Consider the following 21,532-nt stretch of genomic DNA (forward strand, 5'->3'; position numbering starts at 1 on the left):
TAATAATCTGTGTCTATGGAATTTATTATAAACAAACATATAAGAAATATGTCACTGGTGGTGAGGGGCTGGGCCAGGTTGTTTCCTTAGTGTTTTATTCAAAATGAAATAAGGGTGCACACAGATCATAAAGTGGCAAGGAGACTTTATTCAAAGCAATGCAATAGTGTAATCTTCTGTAGGTACATTTTCTGTTCCTTTCCCTCATAGTCACAGGCTTTTTTTGCAGTCAGGAACCTGCGATCCACTTACCTCCATTCTCTTCTCTCAAAAGACTTCTCCTTTCCCTGACAGGCACTCACTGTGTCCTGTCATTATTTGAGCAAAGCCATCTTCTTCATGAGAACCTCTCTGACTGAGGCAGGAGAGAACAAAAAAGATGGGAATGGGACGGCACCTCCCCACCCCCAGCCCCCAGCCCCGCCCACTCTTGAGTTTGATTGAAGTCTGTCCCCAGCTGAGAGTCAAGGATTCCAACAGGTGCCTCTGAGGGCCATGTCTGGGTCCCAGGTCCTACTGCAGCCGGATCTGTGTTGATGTCCATGACCCATGTTACCACTGAAGAAGCATGTTGATGTCCATGGTCTGGGCTGCCTTCTGAAACCATGTTGATGTCCATGGGCCATGCTGCCAGCGTGGGGCCATGTTGACGTGAGTGGCCTGTGCTACCCCCTGAGGACATGCTGATGAGCTGGGTGCTCTGAGAGCTTTGACTGGGTCCACAGTTGTACTGCAGCCAGTGTGTGTCTGTGTAGTAGGCAGCAGTTCGTGGTCTGTGCTGTCACTGGAAACCACGTGGAAGCTCATGACCCATGCTTCTGCTTACTGAAGAGCAAGGAAACTAGCTTCTCAGCAGTATCAGTGACTGTAGATGCACAGTTGAGAAAGAGGGACATGGAAGGCTTCTGTGACAACTTCTACTCCCCTTCCTCTGACACTCACCTGCCGAAAGGTAGCCCAAACAGAAAGCCACTGAAGACAACTTTTAAAAAGTCTCATAAGGGTGCTGATGTGTAGCTCTCCAGAATCGATGGCTTCTGGCATGGGTTCTGGAAGCGAATGACTTAGCTCTATTTAAGGGGCAGGCCACTAAGAGTTTGACTACCCTCCAATGAATATATAGATAACACAAATTGGAATTGGGTTTTTTCTATTTTTTAATTTTTATTTTTAAATTTTATTTTTTAAAAAGTTTTCTGGGGAAGCCATAAAGGCAGGGAGCTATGGACATGGAAGAACTGGGAGGAGATGGAGATGTGTGATGTAAAATTTCCAAAGAACCAATAAAAAACATTATGTTGGGGGGGGGAGGAATTCTGGCATAATTAATTAGCAAAGTGTGCTTCAACAAGACCACACATCCTTTTTGTGTAGAGGTATTTCAAACAGGACTGCTGAAAAGTCAGTGAGCTGCCTAGGCTCACTCACAAAGTCCTAGGCAGGACTTTGAACTCTCCGGGGAAAGGTGTTGTGTCGTGTTCAAATAGCGGTGCTTGCTTTGAAATCACCAAGCTCCCGAAGCTGTCTCGTAGTGCAATGACTCTGCATATTCCTGTTTTCCATAGTTTTGCCAGCATCTCAGTTTGCACATCTGTAGATAAAAGAGACTAATTTTTTTCTTTGACCTTGTAGTGTGTGTGTGTGTGTGTGTGTGTGTGTGTGTGTGTGTGTGTGTGTGCATGTACAGTTGCTGGCATGTGTATGAACTGTAGTTACACCATGGGCATCACAACGCAGGACAGTGCCTGGTTGGGAATGGCAGTATCTTCGATTATCACCATGGCCATGTGCAGATGGGGTCTGCTACAAAGAAGTATTCTTTGCTGTTGTTGTTTGTTTTGTTTTGGCGCTGGGGTCAAAACAATGGCCCCATGTGACCTAGATAAACATTTCTCTGCTGTACTACAGAGAGTGCATTCCCAGCCCAGGCACTTTACTTGAGATACGGTCTTATCATGTCGCCCAGGCTGGACTTCAATGCTCAGTTCTCTTAACTCCAGCTCTTTAATGCTGGGATTACCAAAGTGTTCATTTTTCTTTCTTTCTGAGTTTCTTTTTTTTTTTTTTTTGAACTTTTTAATTGATTTATTTTATTTTTTTATTTACACGTGTGCGTGAGCACACATACGTGGTTGTGCTTGGAGGTTAGAAGAGAGGGTGTTAGAATTCCTGAAGCTGAAGTCAGAGATGGTTGTGAGCTGCCTGATGTGGGCGCTGGGAGCCAAACACTTCCTCTGGAAGAGTAGCAAGTGTTCTTAGCTGCTAAGCCATCTCTCTAGCCAACCGCATTTTTAAAATATGGAAACATTTGTTAAAAATTATAGTATTTGACTTTGAAAAGCACATGCATCGTTTGCTAATTTAAGAATCAAACAATACCAAAATACAGGGAAAAATACTCTAGATTCCCAGTTGATGGGGAGGCATGGGTCCTCAGAGGCATGGAAGGAAGCCTGTTGCTGTCAGCTGCAACTTGGGCTAACTTCAGCTAGTCCTGAGCCCTGACTTGTGTCTCCCATGTGAATAGAACAGGACGAATAGTATGTAAACCACCACCTTCCATTAATCTGGACTCACTTGCCCAACAGCACACATTTTTAGTGGCAGAGCAACTAAGCAGATAATCTAAAACAGGGTTCTTAACCTTCCTAACTCTGCAACCCTTTAATACAGTTTCCCACTGGTGACCCCCGTCTTAAACAGGGGGTAGCACCCGCTGCTACTTCATAACTGTAATTTTGTGCTGTTCTGAATCATAATGTAAATATCTGTGTTTTCCAATGGTCTTAGGTGACCCTTATGAAATGGTCACAGGGACCAACAAGTTGAGAGACACTGATTTAAGAGAAACCATGCTGTAACCATTTCCACCCATGAGCAAGCATTGGTTTGGGCTGTGAAGGACCACTAAAACATACAAGAACCTGGTGTCCCTTAGAGATAAGTTAGAGGCGGCTGGCTCTGCTTTGAAAACCTCCATTTTAAGAGAGTCAATCAACAAGCACAAGATCACATATTTCCAAAGCTGCCTGTGAGCAGCCTTGAGCCACAGGTCAGCGGCAGTGAAGAGACCTGCTTTTCTGGGAATGGGGAAGCATGCAGTGTCCAGACCAGTCAAGGACAAGGGCCTGAATGTCAAGCCATAGCCACGGCACTATCTCTCACCTATCGGCTTTCCAGGGAAATATATTCTGTGAAGACAGTCCACAGCAGTCATTGTCAGATACTGGGACTTCACAGACCAATAAGAGCCTGACTCGGAAGTCAACCAAGGATGCTCAATTTCATATTGGCAAATAAACATTCAAAGAACAATGCAAAATGGGAAACTACCATCTGATCCAAAACCATCGCAACAAGGGGAATACCTTAACCCTCTCAGTGTAGGGGGACATAGTCTTATAACTAAGCACGGTCTGGGTAAGTGGAAATTTTTAACCAGTTTGCTGTAAACGTACATGTCTTGTTCTTACCTTTGTCTTCCTGTTGGGGAAGCTCTGGTGAACACCCAGAGATGACTACAGATGGCACATAGGAACTTCTATTCTGAGGACTCCGTGGAATATTTACTGTTCCAGAAACTCTGTCCTTTGAGGCAGCTACCAGAGGAGCCATACTCAACCTCAAATTGATTTAGGCTTGTCAGCGAGAAAGAGACTTGCCAGTGTATTTGCTGTTGAATTGTAGGTGCAGCTGTTGCCTACAAAAGCTTTCAGTAGCTCCCAAGTAAAATTCCACACAAAAATTTTCTAATATTATTAAAAACAAGAAATGTGTGTGTGAGAGAGGGTATCCAGGCTCTCTCCCCCCTCCACCCCTGACCCCCCACTCACACAAGTGGTTGGGGTCAGAGGTCAATGTTATTTGGCTTCCTCTATTTCTATCTACTTTATTTTTGAGAGAGTCTCTCACTTAACTTGAAACTCACCGATTTGGCAAGACTAGATAGCCAGCAAGTTCTAAGGCTCCTCCAATCTCTACCTCTCTAGCGCTAGGATTACACATTTTACTGGCTTCTTATGTGAGTTCTGGGGGTATGGGAAAAGTCCTTAAACTGAGTTATCTCCCCAGCCCTGAAAGCAATTAAATTTTGTTTCTTTATTGGAATGGGCATGCTACATCTTGAGTTGGCACATTTGGCTACTAGAGAACTCATGATTTATGCTCAGTAGCTACTACCGAATTAATTCTGTACTTTTAAATAGGAAGAAGGTGCAAACTCAAGTTACCCAGAAAAGCTAAATTTGAATAATACAAGATTTTTATTAGCATGTAATTACAAAATTAAGTCTAATAAGCTCTTGCCATAGACAGATCCATCTTCCTGGAGAGACACAGGACTCTCTGCAGTTCCTATCCATGCCATCTCAGATGACTCTGCAGGTTTGTGTTACACATGTCCAGGTGAAGTGGCAAGCAAAGACTCAGGAAGTCCTGTGCTCTGGCAGGACCCACTTCCGTTCAGCGGAAGTGGCCCTGGCTGCAGAGGGTCCCTAACTTAGAATAAGGTTAAAAATCCACCAAGTTGGAGCTGCATTGAACACACCTGCCTTATTGAACATTATAGCCTAACGATGGGGTCCACTGCAGAATACTGGCTGTTTTTCCCTACTAATCATGTGACTGCTGGGAGCTGGGCTTCACTGCCTCTAGCCAGCATCACGAGTGGATAACTACCCTGGGCAAAGATCACAGTCCACAATTCGAGGTACCATTCTTTCGAATGTGTGTTAGTTTTAACCATCATTACCAGGAAGTAAGGCAACTCAGTGAAAATCAGGCCCTGTCTATTGTGCCCATGTGAGAACAGGCCAGAAATGGCTCTGCCCATATTTTGGCACAAACCTATTTGGATATCTCATGTCTGCACTTGCTTCTTTTTTGTCACAGTGTCATACCTGAGTCCCCTGGTCGGTGAAGGGGGAGCTCTCTTAGGTTACTCTGAGACTTGCCTGAGAAGTGTGGCCAAGCTCTACCTCTGTTGCAGTAGACTTTGGGCAACAAGGGAACAAAACCATCAACTTATTCCCCCGTCTAGGCTTTAGCAGAGAGGCCAAGACTGAAAACAAGAAATATGAAAAGCAATGAAATTGTTAGTCAGAACTTTTGACTGACTGGTGCCTCCAATTTCCCCCAACATGCCAGATGTACAGCTATGTACTGTACATAGTTACATATGTGTCCTTTGCATAAAGCTGCTCTGGCTGAACCTCAATCCCTGACTATTATATATTCTGAATAAAAGCGAAACATCTCAGCATTTGCAAAAATTCAAGATTTATCAACATATTGAGCTTTTACTAAGTCATGAATTCTTGATTTGTATTCACAGTGCTCTTACATATTCATAGCCCCCCTTAGCCAAAGATCTTCAATATTCATTTACTATGGAGTGGTAAGTATATATTATTCAACTCCATTTACCAATGGGTAAACTGATGCCCAACGAAAGGCCTCATCAGAGGAGCTGAATAAAGAACAAGATGCTCTTATCCCCTCAAAGAGAGCTTGCTCCAGCTGTCTCCCTCCAGAAACAAAGGCCTATCGCCTGCCTGTCATTCTCACTTCCCAAGTATTAGGAGAGCTGGGATTTTTTCCTTCTGGATTTATGGGAATGTTTTGGATACAGTTTCCTCTTATAGTGCATGGAAAAGAACAACCCAGGGAAATAAAAGAAGAGCTTTCTCCAAATTGTTTCAAACTTGTGATGCTAAAGTGAATGGACTCTGCTTGTTTCTCCTAAATGTGGAGGTGGGCAGGTAAGGAGAGAGCAGCATTCATTTGCTCCAATAACCAATTAATGCCATTGATCGAACTGGAGTGCCCCCATCCCCTTTTCATTGGAGAAACAGAGGTCAGTTGTTTTAACGCCTTCACTGAACACAATCCATTCCTTTCTTTTGTAACAGTGTCATGAGGATCCTAGCTATGTGTTCACTAGGTGCTGTTTGAAGGGGAGTTTAAACAGAAGAAAACATATTTCTGGTGAGACCTAGAAAAAGATAAGGGATGAAACCAGAGAGGCTGTGTGACTTTGTCAGATCCCAGAGGACTGCCAAGCCCCAGGCTCGTTTGGATCTGCACAAAGCAGATTAAGCACACTTCTGTATGAGGACTGCATTTCACCGTAAAGCTTAGGGTTGTTTTGAAGTTTTAGTTATTACTCATGTGATGGTATTCTTAGCTAAACTGGTAGCATACAACTAGTGGCCGGAAGGCTGAATCTGTGCTGATTTCGCTACCCAAACATAAGAAAACTGATTTCTCAGAGCTTCAACTACAAAAAAAGCATGCTTTTGCTGAAATGTGTTGCTCTTTAGATACAGATATATGATTTTTAATCATTTTATTATTGGTATTGTTGTTTTATTTAATGCATGCATGTGTGTGTGGGGGGGGAACAAGTGTATGTGAGCAGAGACCAGAGAGCAATCTTGAATGTGACTCTCAGGAATGTCTTCTACCTTCTTTGACATGGGGTCTGTCTTTGTCTGGAGGCCAACTGGCTGAGCAATGAGCCTTAGGAATCCTCATGTCTCTGCTTCCCCAGCTGAGGTTTCAGGTGCACGCCGTGACCTGTTTCTGTCTTTATTTTTGTTCTGTTTTTACTATGGGTCTGGGGAGCTGCCCAGATCCTCATACTTGCATGGCAAACACTTGACTGGCCGAGCTATCTCCCCAGACCCCTACTGTTGATATTTATTTTTTAAATAAGCTATTAAGCACATTATAAAAATTGAATTCATGGTAATATAGGACAGAGCTGTTCATTAGATTCTTCTGACATAAGGAAAATATTTCATATCCATGCTGTCCAATAGAGTAGTCACTCACACGTGCCAAAACAGAACAGACAAAAATGTCAAGACTACCTGACCTGGCTAAGTGTAAATTTTTGATAAGCAAGCATTTTTCCATGTACATATGCCCCTTGCAGCTCAGTAAATGTTATTCTAGTTGTTGTTCCTCTTAAAACTTAACTTTCAGTTTACTGGAAAGGACTCTGGTTGTCAAAAGGAAAGGGTGACAGAACAGGGTTCTTTCAAGTGATGACAGAAAACTGTGAAAACCAGTCATACAACATGAAATAGAATGGATATTATTTTCTTCTAAACTGTCAGTTTTCAATGTTTCACTGCCAAAACCATGGCAAGAGACCAGAACACCTCTTTAGCCCTTCCGTTCTACAGCATCAGACAGTTACTGAATTTTCAGTTTGTACAGCGAGAGTTGTTTCTGTCAGGTAGCTAGTCACAAAAAGAACACAACCACCACAGAAAAACAGTCAGTCTCCATGCAAACAAGCCTTTAGATTAGCTTGGTAGAGATAGATGGTTCACACATTATTTAACCAAGGTGAGTCTGAGGGACAGTCTATTTGCAGAGCTGTAGTTAAGGTGGCCAGCCAGGGGCACAGGGCACTTAAAGGCAAGCACAGTGGGCCGCTATCTCCATGAGTCTGGATGGGCCACGGGGAGAAGAAGAGGAGAGGGTGTGTGCCACATGGTCTCAGAAGACAGGCAGGGGTGTAAACCTGTGCTCCATCCTCTCCATTCTTCACGTTCTAATTTGCCTATTCTGCCCAAACCCGTGAGTGCCCCAGAAGCCAGAGAACAAAGAGGCCCAGTGAGGAAAACAATGCACATCGTCCCTCTGGATGGAGAGCAATGCCCTGGATGCAGGCGCGTGGAGGATCAGGAATAAATCTGAGTAGCAAGCAGGAAATAACCAAGCGGCACATATACGTTAATTGTTATTCAGAAACTCAAATCACATGTTCATGTACATTTTGGAAATCACAAACTAACTCCTTATTCTCCCGGTATATGAGTTTTCATCATTGGGTTAGCTTGGAAAAATTTCATGCAAAATTAAGTCAGTCTTAGAACGTCTAGTCAGTTATGTACATATAAGGAAAGTTGAATGTTGGAGTCAAATTATTTATATGGAACACAGACAAGAATTTTGCCCTAAAGTTGTAGCGTGTGTGATATGAGTATTAACCACGCGAAGAGCAATTATTTTCACATGTTGCAATATATCAAGATAACAACAGTTCTCTGTCTTATGTCTCTGGCTCATGCGCATACACTCTCTTGATTCAGAAGAACCAGATGGTTGAAATGAAGATAATTCACACAGTAATTGGTGGTTTCTTACACGATCTTATTGGGGGATAAGGGAATATCTAATTTGTTTATGGAGGTCCATACTGCCATCTTGCTCAGCCAGTAGTAAAGAAGTATTTCTAAAATTAATAAGGATTTTCCCTCTTCAGGAACTGCAGTAGACATTATGCCCACAAACCCTTTAAAATTGGGGCTAGTAAAAGAACGTTACCCTGAAAACCAGGTGGTCTTCTTGTTTTATCTCCTCTGCTCCTATTTTGCTAGATTTTCCTTTAGAAATCATTGTTCCAAATAGTCTCAAACATGTCCCTTCGGTAGCACCAACACAGAGCTGATTTATTTAGAGGATGATGACTAAGCCACATGCGCCCGGGGAAAGGTACAAGATCCTCAGCCGTTTGTTCCTCCCGTGTGCATTCTGTTTATTTGTCTTTGAAATCTTCATAACCCCTGCATCGATGGTGTGGAGATGTAGGCATGTAGTCAGCTTATATATTCCTAACAAATGCTACTCCCTTAATAACGTCAGCTGTCGTCGCCACTGAAAACTATCATTGGCTCAACTTGTTTGTATCTGAATAGAAAAGAATATACAAGTAGAATGTGCAGCAGGAGGAAAAAGAGTTCCCTGAGGTGGTAATCATAGACAGTGAAGTGATAGAATCCTACAAGGTGAGTAGAGCAAGTCAGGGATCGGAAAAGATTACACGCTCTGGCCACTGAGGCCAGAAAGTAGAAATTAAAACCCGGGGCCTCCCCCCCCCCCCATTCAATGCTATACTCATTCCATGCCTTGCCCATGGAATACAGAGATGCTGTAATCAAACTGCTACATAAGAAATTAAAGGATGTGGTTTTAAAGTTAATACATTTCCGGCTCTGTGTTTGGTGATATTGCATGTGAAGATTACAGCTGGCCTGATGACAGCATTCATACCATAAAAAAAAAAAAGGTAAATTCTACAAAGCAGCCCCTACCGCCTCTGTCTTGTTTTGGAAAGGGCCTGTTGTTACACCCCCATTACACTACTGGCTGGACATTGATCCTTTTCTGTTAGGACAAAAGTGAGATATTAAGCATTAAACTGAACCAATATTGTCAGAAAGCTATGCCGGGTGCATGATTTCAGGGCAGTGAAATGCAAAGAATGGGAAATTGATCTTAGCCCCTAATGAGTTCTAATGAACAGCAACACTAGAATACTGATCTCCTGATGTAAATTGATTCCCCAGAAAGGGTTGTGTAGATCAATGTGAGAGATAATGATGGAAAATTCTCTCTCTCTCTTCCATCCCCTCTTCCTCCCTTCCTTCTTCCCTTCTCTTCCTCATCCCCCTCCCCCTCTCCTGCTCCTCCTCTTGCTAAAAACAGAAGACATCAAGACAAGTTAGATTGGGAATGACCACAGATGGAGTTTCCCACAACACTTATTTCTCTGTGGCTCCTACGAAAACAATTCTCAGAAACTACGTCACATCCACCGGGAGAAAATCAAGAAAAGTGAGGAGAAAGACTGTTAGGTTCCAGACTGGGGTAGCCATTTCAGGAGAAGCCTCACTGTGTTCCAGGCTCCCTGGGACCTCTCCTGAAAGTGAGTACTTTCTCCTTCCTCATGGAGGAGGTAATTTGGCTTAGACAGCCAGAGACACTGAGACCTTTAATTCAGTGTTGCTCCATCTCAATTGCCTTGTCTGGCTTCACTGGCATTCTACCATCAGTGTGTCCAGCCTGTGACCTCACCCTTGGAGAGTCAGGGTCCCTGAGACACATCCAACAGACTGTTTCTGTGCACACGTGTGTGCATTTCCACCCTCGGTGTCTACCTTCTTTCCTTCAGGTTTTCTGTCTACAACCGGGGCAAACCAGGAGGCAAGCTCTAAATTGTCAGTCAGGGGTTGTGGGGTGACCCAAGGCACAGATGGGCCCAGGGTGGGGATTCGGAAAGACTCGGGAGCCACAATAATGGCTCCTTTGAAGCCCTCTGCTCAAGAGACATGAGTAGGAGAGGCAGACTGCGGCCACAGGATGGGAGCAGAGGCAGGGTCTGGTGAAGGGGCTGGGGTGCGGGTTAGAGCCCTCTGTTAAGCCGAATGTCTCTGCCCTTCAACCTCATGTGTGTAAAATAGGAATAATAACTTTTATCTACATTATAGTTTTTTTGTTGAGAATACATGTAAAATAGTTGTGACAGTGACCGGCTATTGTAAGTATCATGGCATGCTGTTTGGTAAGCAAGGCATATTGCAAGTTCCATAAAATTTAAGTTATCTTTTGCTTCTTTTTTAAACCATCTTGTGCATTAAGAAACATAGCCTGGTTTGGTGGCACAGGCCTATAACTCTCTACTCAGGGTGCTGAGGCAACTGAAGACCAGCTTGAGAAACTTAATGAGATCTTCTCTTAAAACAGTTGAAGAAGGTAGGCACATAGCTCAGTCGTATAGAATGTTTGCCCAGCAAGTGCAAAACAACTAGGTTTAAAGCCCAAGGCTTTCAAAAAAGAACAAGTACTCCAATCCCTCCATCTAAACAAAAAGTGCTCAGAGATATAAAAAGCTCAAAAGTTACCAGACTAAGCAACTCAATGAAACGAAAACTAAACAGACTGCATATCAGTGACTTTTCTTGGTGTCATCAGAGAACTGAGGTGGCAAGGCAAATCATTAGCTCTGAGACCCGAAAAAAGAAAATACTGAGAATCATGGCTGGGATGAGCTTAGCAGAAGCAGGAGCCAGTGGACCCAATAACTAGGGGAAAATTCTGAGTAATAATTGACAAGTTTCTGGGGGCTGAGGGCCTATTTGAGAGGCTATTGACTTGGGTTGGAAGTTATGGAAGGTGGTGGGAAGGGGGAAGGGCAGTAGGGTAGGGGTTTGAGGGTAGGAGGGATTGGGAAGGTGGCAGGAATAGAAAGGTTTTCTGAGTTTTTACTTTCAGGAGCTCCTCTAGTTCCTCAAACAGGTTGGGAGAAAGATTCCCCCCAGCTTCCAAGAAGGAAGTAGTAATTCACCCTTGAGACATTTCCATAATGTTCTCCAAAACGAGGGCTTGCCCCTCATGGGGAATCAGTGAAGCTCTATGCAAGGCAGGGTTGCATGTTCACAACTCGAGGCTCAGGTAATTGTCCTAAAGAGTAAAACTAAGACATCACTCTGGGTTTTGCAGCCAGGGCTCCACGGTCACTAAACAACCTGGTTGGTCCTTAGTCATAGGATTATAGACTATTTAATCTATGCTATTGCTTTCTGCCATAGTGGGCCACTAATACAGTAACAGCCTTTACAACAGAGCCCTGTAAGACACAGACTTTCTTAGGAAATTCCATGGACTTCAGAAGAGAAGAGAATGGGCTAACATAGAAACTTGAGGAAATGAAGGCCTCCATCTTCCACACCTACAGAAAACATTAGACTCAAGCACAACTGTTAAGACTCACCTTCTCCCAGGCCAATACTGATGGTTGTGAGTCTTGTTATCACACGTCAAAGAGCAAAGGTAGTGTAAAGAGAAAAACAAACATCAAAACCAGACTGTGATCTGCCACAGATTTTGGAATTATCATATAGGAAATTTGGAATGTGAAAAAATAATATATGATGATTTTCAGTAAGACTGGAAGGGAGAACAGATAGATCAATAATTCTGAAGATTTATCAACAAAACTTTACAAACTAAATGCAAGAGACTTTTAAAAAGGATGAAAAAACCCTCCAATTTTTAAAAACTGAAGACAATTATAAAAAGGTATAAGATATTCACAGTGATAAAACCAGAAGCAGAAAAAGAGAAAGAGGAACTGAAGAAATATGAGAACATGTCAGTATTTTTGACAGGGAGCAGGCTATACATTCAGGATATAAGAGGATATCACACAGATAAAGACCCCAAATGTGAAACTTATGTGTATCACCCAAACTGTGGACAGAGGGACAATTTTGAAAAAAATTCAGGGAACAAAGGGAAAACAAGGCTTACCTGTAGAAGAGTGAGAAGAACTGCATGTGTCCATTCTCCTTAAACTCACCCTGAACACTCACCAAAACGGAGCACATTCTGAGACATAAAACTCACCTCCCCAAATTTCAAGAAGTCATAAAAGTCATTCCCGTTGCACAATCCAATTAAGTTATAAATCAATAATCAAAAGGTAGATTGAAATGCCACCAAAAGTTAGAACTTAAATAATACTTTCTAGCTAACAAGTGGACTAAAGAAGAAATCAATTGAAAACTTTGACCTAAGAAATAAAAATAAAAACACAAATGATGAAAATGTGTGAGGATACAGCAAAAGCTATGCTTCGAGGGGAATTTGTAACATTTTAGAAGTGGGAAAAGAACAGAAGTCAATAACCTAACACCTTATGAAACTGTAAAAAGATGAACAATATGTGCCTCAATAGAGTAAAAAATAATGAAGACAGAGTCAGTAAAGGAAACCAACAAACCTGAAGTTGCCTGCTTGAAAGAGAGATAATAACACCCAGCCAAAAGAAATGAAAAAAGAGAATAGATACAGATTAGTAAGCAGTGAGACAAAAGGAAAAGGGTCATCCTTCCTGTAAAGATTAGAAATGCCATAGGTAAACATTATGCACAACTTCATGCCTACAATTTTGCTATGTGGCCAAGTGGACCAATTCTTTGGAAGGTACAAACTCCCTAAATGCATAGGAGAACAGCTAGTCTGAATTGGCCTTTATCTATTAATGAAAGGAGAACAATAGACCAACATCTCTCATGAACATAGATGTAAAACTACTCACAAAATATACCCTAATCAAACCCAGCAAGGTAACGTTTAAGTAATATTTAGTCTGTGTAAGGCTTGACACTTGAACTCATTATTGTATTCCACCACATCAACAGGCTAATGAGAAATCATATTGTATCAGTGGCAGAAAAGATATTCAACAGATCAAATTTAACATCAAGTCACCGTAAAGGCACTAATACACAAAGAATGAATATTAATTTCTTCAAGTTAAGAACACGTGCCATAAAAACAGAAAGGAGGATCAATGGAACTGCATAGAAGACCCAGAAATAAACCCACACACCTATGAATACTCGATTTTTGACAAAGAAGCCAAAACCATTCAATGGAAAAAAGACAGCATCTTCAACAAATGGTGCTGGTCCAACTGGATGTCCACATGCAGAAAAATGAAAATAGATCTATATTTATCACTCTGCACAAAACTAAAGTCCAAGTGAATCAAAGACCTCAGCATAAAACCAGATACTCTAAATCTGTTAGAAGAAAAAGTGGGGAACAGCCTAGAACTCATTGGCACAGGAGACAACTTCCTGAACAGAACACCAACAGCACAGGCTCTAAGAGCAACAATCAATAAATGGAACCTCATGAAACTGAAAAGCTTCTGTAAAGCAAAGGACACTGTCATCAAAACAAAACGACTGCCTACAGATTGGGAAAGAATCTTCACCAACCCTTTATCTGACAGAGGACTCACATCCAGTATATATAAAGAACTAAAGAAGATGAAAAGCAGCAAACCAAGTAATCCAATTAAAAAATGGGGAACAGAGCTAAACAGAGAATTCTAGACAGAGGAATATCGAATGGCAGAGAAACACTTAAAGAAATGCTCATCCTCATTAGCCATCAGGGAAATGCAAATCAAAACGACCCTGAGATATCACCTTACACCCATCAGAATGGCCAAGATGAAAAACTCAAGGGACAACACATGCTGGAGAGGTTGTGGAGAAAGGGGAACCCTCCTCCACTGCTGGTGGGAATGTAAACTTGTACAACCGCTCTGGAAATCTATCTGGCGCTTTCTAAGACAATTAGGAATAGCGCTTCCTCAAGACCCAGCTATACCACTGCTAGGTATATACCCAAAGTTTGCTCAAGTACACAAAAGGGATATTTGCTCAACCATGTTTATAGCAGCTTTATTTGTAATAGCCAGAACCTGGAAACAACCCAGATGTCCATCAACAGAGGAATGGGTACAGAAATTGTGGTATTTTTACACAATGGAATACTATTCAGCAATCAAAAAGGAGGAAATCATGAAATTTGCAGGCAAATGGTGGGATCTAGAAAAGATCATTCTGAGTGAAATATCCCAGAAGGAGAAAGACAAACATGGTATATACTCACTTACATAGACCTATAAGATATGATAAACATAATGAAATCTGTACACCTAAAAAAGATAATCAAGAGAGCGGACATGGGGTAAGATGATCAATCGTCGTTTAGAAAGACAGATGGGATGTGCATTGAACATATGACAGGAGTCTACTGATCGCATTTGAAAGACTCTAACTAGCAGTGTTTTCAAAGCAAAGATTCATGACCAAACCTTTGGCAGAGTACAGGGAATCATAAGAAAGAAGGGGAGTTAGTCTGATGAGGAAAGGATAGGAGCTCCACAAGGACCAAAGATATCTGGGCACAGGGTCTTTTCTGAGACTGACATTCAACCAAGGACCATGTATGGATATAACCTAGAACCTCTGCTCAGATGTAGCCTGTGGTAGCTCAGTAACCAATTGGTTTCCCATAGTGAGGGGAACAAGGACTATTTCTAACAGGAACTCAATGACTGGCTCTTTGGCTTCCCCACAACCCCAGGGAGGAGCAGTCCTGTTAGGCCACAGAGGAGAGCTTTGCAGCCAGTCCTGAAGATACCTGATAAAACAGGGTCAGATGAATGGGGAGGAGGTCCCCCCCTATCAGTGGACTTGGAAAGGGGCACGGTGGAGATGAGGGAGAAAAGGAGGGACTGGGAGGGAATGAGGGATCGGGATACAGCTGGGATACAGAGTTAATAAAATGTAACTGATAAGAAAAAATAAAATTAAAAAAAAAAAAAGAACACATGCCAGCCTCTATAGCTGACTTACTTAAAGGTGACAAAGTAAACATTTTCCTCTAAGTTCAACAACACAAGAATGCCCTGTCACACTGACTCTGCTGAAAGTCAGATTGGAGTTTCTAGCAATAAGACAAGCTGTACAAGTTTGGAAAAAAATGGAATGAATTTTCTTTGTTTGCAGATGATTCAGTATATAAGCCCCCCCTGCAGCATAAGCAACAATATGTGCTCTCAATCTCCTGACCTAATCCACCTTCCAGCAAAGCTGTAAGATTCCAGTTTTATACTAAGAAGTCAATTGTAGTGTTCTGCCAGCTCTAACGCTCCAACTCCCTCTTCTGGCCTCTGCAGGCACCTGCATTCACAATCGTGCACACACATACATCCTTAAACAAAATAAATAATAAAAAAGGACTTAAAAAATCAATTATGTTTCTTTAAGATGGCAAATAACTAGAATTCCAATACTAATCACACTTTAATCTTCTACATTGAAAATTTTTTATAGAAAATATATTTTACTGACTGAACTATATACAGAAGCTTTAGGGGAAAACTTTAAAATCGATGAAAGTGGTGGAATGAGTAATAATTGAGTGGGAGGGTTTCCCGTGTGTATGTGGAGGACATTGAGGAGATGCTGGTTCTTCCCAAGAGACTGATGGATTAGATAGCACCCAAAGCAACATTCTAGCAAGTTACTTTGTAGAATACAAAAGGTTAGTTTTCAAATTTATATAGAAGGAAACAAAAGACCCACAACAGCCAGCGAAGTGTTGAAAGAAGGAGAACAAAACTGGAAGACTGTTTTACTCAACTCCAGTATTCACAACAAACGTACAGTAGGCTAGACAGTGTGATGGTGGCAGAAATGATCAATGAAACAGGACAGAGGGCTCAGAAATCTGCATACATATGTCGTCAGCTGATATCTAACAGTGGATCAAAACCAAGTAAACGGAGGGTGTTTTAACCAGTAATGCTGGAACCATTGAGCCTCAGAAACCAAAGTATCAGTCTAGACACAGGTCTTTCACCTTCCCTAAAAGTTAAGTCTAAATGGATCAAAAACACAAAACGACAAGGCATATTTTCTACAGGACACCACAGGAGAAAATCTAGGTGACCTTGGATTTCATGATGAAAGAACAATTGACAAACTGCACTTTGTTAAAGGTAAAACTCCTCTCCTCTAGGCACTGTTAAAAGAAGAAGGTAAATCTCCAGCTGGAGAAAGCAGTATTAATAATGACTAGTATTTAAAAGTTTAGACAAACTCTGAACCTCAACAAGAAGATATGGATGATGCAATCAGAAATCGGTCAGAGGGCCAGAGATAACTCACTGAAGACAGATGGCTATCAAGCAGATGAAATACACTCTACCACCTATGTGATTATGGACGTGTAAATTAGCATTGCACTGTGATGAATGACTAAAATCTGAAACACTGAAAATAATAAATGTTGACAAAGATGAGTAGCAATAGGAACTCTATTCATTGCTTCTTGAGTGCATGATGATAGAATTACTTTGGAAGACAAGGTTACTTGCTCTTTCATGCTAGGCTGGTCTCAAACTTTTATTATGCCTGAGATGACACTGAACCCTTTAACTTCTGCCTCCGCTTCCTGTGGGATAGAATGACAGGTATGGACCACCACACCCAGCTAACTTGACAGTTTTTAACAAAGGTAAATATGATTTTGCCACGTGCTTGCTTGCAATTATTGACCCAACTAAGTTAAATACATATGTATATACAGACCTTGCATATCCATATTTATAGAGCTGTAATGGTGAAGCTTGATGGTTAGCCTGATATGATTTTATAACCAGGTTAAAAACAAATTATTAGCATGTCTAGATCAGCTCAATGAGGTGGGAAGACACACCTTTAACGTAGGTAGCACCATTCCATGGAGTTCAAAACTCAATGAAAAGGAAGTGGTTTAAATAAGAATGATGCCTACAGACCACCAGGTAGGGGTACTATTAGGAGGTGTGGCCTTGTTGGAGTAGGCTTTGATGAAGGAAGTATGTCACTGATGGTGGGCTTTGAGGTTTCAAATGCTCAAGCTAGGTCTAGTCTCTCTCTCTTTCCTTCTCTCTCTCTTTCTCTCCCTCCCTCCCTTCCCCTCTCTGTCCCTGCTGTCTGCCTATCCAAATATAGAATTTTCAGCTACCTCTTTGGCAGCGTATATGGCTGTGTGCCACCATGCCTCTTGCCATGACAATAATTGAACTAAACCTCTGGACTATAATCCAGCGCCAATTAAATGTTTTCCTTTATAAAAGTTGCTGTGCTCATGGTGTCCCTTCACAGTAAAGAAATCCTAACAAAGACAGGAGCTAAGTGGCCCTCACTGCTCTGTGCTTCTTGACTGCTGATGCAGTCACCAGCTATCTCAAGCCTCGGCTTCTCCAACCATGGTGGCCTATACCCTCAAAACACACCTTTCTTTCTGTAAGTTGCTTTTGTAACATTTTATTTCAGCAAAAAGACAAGTAACCGACAGACAGCTCTATTTATAAGGAAACAAGATGTCCGCCGGTCAAAGAAGAAATAATCTGTGGTGCATCCGTGCAGCCGAAACTTGTTCAGTGACAAAAATAGATGAAGAACTAAAGTACCAGGAGATGTGGAGGAACCTTATACAAGTGGTGCTGGGCAGTAAACCCAGGGCCTTGTAAATGCTAGGCAGGTGCTCTCCCACTAGGCGGTATCTCATGTTCCATGGAAGAACTTTAAATTGCATTACTGAATGAAAGAAATCAGCTAAAAGCCTGTATCCTGTGTGAATTCAACTAAGGACCATGTGAAAAGGGCAAAACTGTAAAGAGAATAAAAAGATCAGTAGTTTCCAGGGGTTCACAGTAAGAAAGGCTGGGGGAAATAGGCAAAGAGAGCGAGATTTTGAACTTGACAATGCTCCTTTGTATGTGATAGAAACACTGTAATGATGGAAATGTTACATTATGCATTTGTGATTCCGAGAACTGTGTGATATAAAGATTGATGTTTAATGTAAACACCAGATTTTACTTCATCTTATATATGATATTGGTTCATTAACTTAAAGAAATGCACTATCCAACTATAAGATGCTGCTCACAAGGTATAATCAAGGTATAGGAAGCTGCTACATGGGAATATTGTATTAGTTGTTCATTTTCCAGTAAATATGAAAATTTTCTAAAAAATAAAGTGAAAAATAGGAGGCTTAGAGCTCCAAAAAGTTAAGTATAATGGCGAAATCTCTGTGGAGCAGTTGTGATGGAAACGGGAGATCATTGAGGAAAGGGTGCAGAAGTTAGGCTCAGAGGTAGAACTAGTTTTTCTAGGCTAGGTGCACAGCTGGGATTAAAGAAGCTAGAGAGAGCTCTTTTACAAAGCAGGGGTGTTTTAGTCGGGTTAGGAATTGGGGTTTGTAAGAGACTATGGCTGGGAAGATGTGACCGAACATCTCACCTCGGATAAGGAACCAAAGACAGATCAAAATTAGGTTACCATTAAAATCCAACTTGCTGAACCAGTGAGTTTCTTTGGGGTTACATACAGACACAGAAATATCTGAAAGAGCCAACTCCAGAATGAGTGATCTGTCTTCCAGGTAACTCAGCTGGTGTGTTTTCCAGGTAGCTTTACTAGTCTGCCTCTTTCACACAGCTTCAACTTGGCAGCAGGTGTCTCTCCCCAGTCTTTACTGCTTATATAAGCTTGAGGAGGAAGGAGTCTACTACATCTGCTAGGTTTCAGAGACTTCCTGAAGCCTCTGAGTTGTTTACTTTCTGAGTCTTCAAGACCGTCCCTTTAGACCACCCATTGTCCTAAACAGTTTCTTTCAGGATGGAATGTATCCTCAGAGCCCTTCCTAAAACAAAATAGTGTTTAATAAAGTTTGGGAGATGAAGACTCATTTTAGTCCTTTTTTTTGCAGTGTAAATGGAAAGAAAATACAGAATACTTTTTTACTGGATATTTAAAAATTGAAATCCTTCATTTATTTAATACTTTATTGAGTATCAACTACTATATGCCAGCCTAGTCTTAGGGAATTCAGCATGAAAGGAATATACTAAGTTTTTTCAGTCTTCATTATCAAGGAGTCAGACAAACAAGTAATGAGTTTATGGAAGTGTGTTCAATAGTTTCCTTCTAATAAAGCTGAATTGTGTGATTCAAGGTCCCCTTCCCCCACAGTTACCCCATGGTAATGTACTACTGTGTGTTGTTCTGTGAATCACAGTGAGCAGATGTCCAGCATCTTCTTCCATGCAGAGAAGAATTATGTGCTTGAGTTGTCACTGAATTCATTCTCCATGTGAAGAAGATATATTCCATGTTGTGCTGAACATTGAATGAGATGAAGGAAAATAAAACGAACTGCACAAAATAACTGCACAGCATTGGACTTATACTAGCAGCAGAGAAAAAAGAAAAAACATTTCAGTAAGATATGATTCCCTGCCATTCAGGTTGTAGTCTCTGTTTTTATTTCTGAGTATAGCATGAAGAGATTTTACTAAGCAACTTAAGAAAGCCTTTATTTGCTTCAAAGTTGATCTTTCTTTCCTTCCTTCCTTTTCCTACTTTCCTTTTATTCCTTTCTCCTTTCTTTTTCTAATTTATTATTCTCTCATACAACATATCCCAAATGCATATGGGATATCCATTTCTCTACTTCTCCCAGTCCCCTACCCCTGATCTGTTTCTCCTCCACTGATCTTTCTTAAAGCGTGGGACAAAAGGAAGATCTGTACCAAAGACCAGTCTAGAGCAAATCTCTTTTTAACTTTGACAAGCCCACATAAGATGAGCGCAGGGCATTCCAAGAGCTATGGCTATGTGGATACACTGCCACAACAGAAGGAGCACTATTCCATTTTGTGAATAGAAATGAGGAATTTGGAGAATCAAGTATATTTTTGACTACCCTGTGTAGCCTGGGTTAAAAAAAAAAAAAAAAAAAAAAAAAACAGATTCTTGAGAAGCAGAAAGATTTAATCAGGATTAAAGTCATTATTAATGGTAACATTCTCTTCATCGTTTTCTCAGCTGACAAAACAAGCTCCAGGCAGAGTAAGTGATGTTGATGACAGGGTCCACACGAGTGCGTGGGTCCTAGATGCTTTTATCTGTCCCCAGGTCAGTGCTATGACAGAATAGGTAGAACAGAAACGGTAGAATAGGTAGAAGACCTTTGATCCTCCAAGTTCTGATGTCCTCTGACCTCAGATGTCTCCATCCAGGAAGTCGTGGAGTTCATAGTCAAGTGTTGGGCACAGAGATCTAGCGCTTGGATGTGCACTGAGTGGGCATTCATCCAACGGCAGGGGTTTACATATCCTGTTGTTTTTATCAGGTTGCTCCTACTCCTGAAGAGTGTCTCATAAAGTCTGAGTGATGATTGACACAATATTTCTGTGGGACATAGCTTAATAGACCTAATTTGGCTCCATTTGTTGAATCAGAAGAGAATTGGAAATGTAGTGGTTCTTTTTTTAATTGTACAACGTCATTCATGTTAAATCTCATTTGAGCCTTTTGATCACACAGGAAAATAGCAGTTTAATATCAATAACTGGCCTGAAGCCAAATTCAACTCTCCAAGTACCTTTAAGGATATAGAAATTATCAAATTATTTTGAAATATAACTTCTGACTGGTTCACTAAGAGTTTAAAAATGAAGTACTTCAAATCAATAGGAAAAAATGAACGTGTCCAAATAACTGTTGTAATTATTTTGTTAAAGAATTTTAACTTTTTTGAGATTTACTTATTTTTTTTTACTTTTTTAATTAAATATTTTATATTAATTACAGTTTATTCAGCTTGTATCCAAGCAGTAGCTCCCTCCTTCATTCCTCCCAATCCCCACCCTCCTTCCCTCATCTCCTCCCATGCCCCTCTCCAAGTCCACTGATAGGGGAGGTCCTCCTCCCCTTCCATCTGACCCTAGCTTATCAGGTCTCATCAGGACTGGCTGCAATGTCCTCCTCTGTGGATTGGCAAGGCTGCTCCCTGCCCAGGGAGAGGTGATCAAAGAGCCAGCCACTAAGTTCATGTCAGAGACAGTCCCTGTTCCCCTTACTAGGGTACCACTTGGATACTGAGATGCCATGGGCTACATCTGTGCAAGGGTTCTAGGTTATATCCATGAATGATCCTTGGTTGGAGAATCAGTCTCAGAAAAGACCCCTGGGCCTAGCTATTTTGGTTCTGTTGCTCTCCTTGTGGAGCTCTTGTCTTCTCCAGGGGTTTCTATCTCCCCCTTCTTTCATAAGATTCCCTGCACTCTACCCAAAGTTTGGCTATGAGTCTCAGTATCTGTTTTGATACACTGCTGGGTAAAGTCTTTCAGAGGCCCTCTGTGGTAGGCTCCTGTCCTGTTCCCTGTTTTCTCAACATCCTTAGTCATCAGGGAAATGCAAATCAAAACGAGATTTACTTATTTTTGTTTTATTGTTTTTTGTCGGCATGTATGTCTGTAGTGCAGTGCCCATGGAGACCAGAAGAGAGTGTTGAGACTCATAGAACTGGA

The sequence above is a fragment of the Psammomys obesus genome, unplaced genomic scaffold (assembly GCF_907164565.1).
Source record: "Psammomys obesus unplaced genomic scaffold, mPsaObe1.curated_primary_1811, whole genome shotgun sequence".
NCBI classification, from domain to species: Eukaryota; Metazoa; Chordata; class Mammalia; order Rodentia; family Muridae; genus Psammomys; species Psammomys obesus.